Source organism: Rhinopithecus bieti, unplaced genomic scaffold (assembly GCF_001698545.2).
Source record: "Rhinopithecus bieti isolate Rb0 unplaced genomic scaffold, ASM169854v2 scaffold_63560, whole genome shotgun sequence".
NCBI classification, from domain to species: domain Eukaryota; kingdom Metazoa; phylum Chordata; class Mammalia; order Primates; family Cercopithecidae; genus Rhinopithecus; species Rhinopithecus bieti.
In genome coordinates, this window is record NW_016826568.1 from 1,543,027 (window position 1) to 1,545,392 (window position 2,366).

Below are 2,366 nucleotides of genomic sequence, written 5' to 3' on the forward strand. Positions count from 1 at the left end.
AATTATGTGTCTTGGAGTTGCTCTTCTCGAGGAGTATCTTTGTGGCATTCTCTGTATTTCCTGAATTTGAATGTTGGCCTGCCTTGCTAGGTTGGGGAAGTTCTTCTGGATGAAATTCTGAGGAGTGCTTTCCAACTTGGTTCCATTTCCTCCTCACTTTCAGGCACACCAATCAGACACAGATTTTGTCTTTTCACATAATCCCATATTTCTTAGAGGCTTTGTTCATTTATTTTTCCTCTTTTTTCTCTAGACTTCTCTTCTCACTTCATTTCATTCATTTGATCTTCAATCATTGATACTCTTTCTTCCAGTTGATCGAGTCGGTTACTGAAGCTTGTGCATGTGTCGCGTAATTCTTGCGTCATGGTTTTCATTTCTATCCGTTCGTTTATGGCATTCTCTGCATTGATTATTCTAGTTATCCATTCTTCCATTCTTTTTTCAAGATTTTTAGTTTCTTTCCGTTGGGTAAGTAGTTCTTCCTTTAGCTTTGAGAGGTTTGATCGACTGAAGCCTTCTTCTCTCAATTCCTCGAAGTCATTCTCTGTCCAGCTTTAATCCGTTGCTGGCAATGAGCTGTGTTCCTTTGGAGGGGGAGATGCGCTCTGATTTTTTGAATTTCCAGCTTTTCTGAACTGCTTTTTCCCCATCTTTGTGGTTCTATCTGCCTTTGATCTTTGATGATGGTGAGGTACTGATGGGATTTTGGTGTGGGTGTCCTTTCTGTTTGTTAGTTTTCCTTCTAACAATCAGGACCCTCAGCTGCAGGTCTGTTGGAGTTTGCATGAGGTCCACTCCAGACCCTGTTTGCCTGGGTATCAGCAGCGGAGGCTGCAGAAGATAGAATATTGCTGAACAGCGAGTGTTGCTGTCTGATTGTTGCTTTGGAAACTTCTTCTCAGAGGTGTGCCCAGCCATGTGAGGTGTATTGCATCAGTCTGCACCTAGTGGGGGATGTCTCCCAGTTAGGTTACTCAAGGGTCAGGGACCCACTTGAGCTTGCAGTCTATCCGTTCTCAGATCTCAACCTCCATGCTAGGAGACCCATTGCTCTCTTCAAAGCTGTCAGACAGGGTCATTTACATTTGCAGAGGTTTCTCCTGCTTTTTTTTAGCTATGCCCTGTCCCCAGAGGTGGAGTCTACAGAGGCAGGCAGGCCTCCTTGAGCTGTGGTGGGCTCCACCCAGTTCGAGCTTCCCTGAGGCTTTGTTTATGCTTAAGCCTCAGCAATGGTGGGCACCCCTCCCCCAGCCTTGCTGCTGCCTTGCAGTTTGATCTCAGACTGCTGTGCTAGCAATGAGGGAGGCTTCCGTGGGCATGGGATCCTCTGGGCCAGGTGTGGGATATAATCTCCTGGTGTACCATTTGCTAAGACCCTTGGTAAAGTGCAGTATTAGGGTGGGAGTTACCCGATTTTCCAGGTGTTGTGTGTCTCAGTTTCCCTTGGCTAGGAAAAGGAATTCCCTTCCCCTTGTGCTTCCTAGGTGAGGTGATGCCTCGCCCTGCTTCAGCTCTCGCTGGTCGGGCTGCACCAGCTGACCAGCACTGATTGTCCAGCATTCCCCAGTGAGATGAACCAGGTACCTCAGTTGAAAATGCAGAAATCACCTGTCTTCTGTATCACTCGCTCTGGGAGCTGGAAGCTGGAGTTGTTCCTATTCGGCCATCTTGCTCCGGGACTACATATCTCTTTCGGCCTGTAACATCACATGTATTGGAAAATGAACTAAGAGAGATTTACTTAGATATTTTATGAACTCTGAAGTTATTGGTTGGTTTCTTTGTTTTTACCTGTGAGAGAGGATGCTGGTTAAAAAATTAAAAAAAAAAAAAAAAAAAAAAAAAAAAAACTAGAGTAATGATTGAATCATATTATAGCCCCAAATATATGATGTCACTCAGTGCCTTACCTGAATTCAGCACAAATGGAAACTGACTTTCATTGTAAGACTTCATGCTAAATAATAAGAATGTATATATTACAATGTTTATGATGTTATTTGTATTTTTATTAACAACCACAATTTAATCACCATTTATTGAGTCTATTCTACAGACAAAGCACTATACTAAACATGTACATAACCTGTATATCCTTATCCTCACAAAAGCCATATAAAGTATCCTCCTGGTATTTAGTAAAATGTTCTGCATTACTGGCTTAAAAACTGCAGAGCCCACATTTAAACACAGGCCTCTCTTACTTTTGAATCAATTCTGAAATTTTTCCTGACTCACCCTGACCTATTAGTAAATTTATATGTGTTCTCTGTCCCTGGTTCTTGACACAGAACTCCTAAAACCCTTTTAATTTCCTAGGTGATATGGGTATAGAAATGGCAAAGGGCTCCTAAGTACTTTGA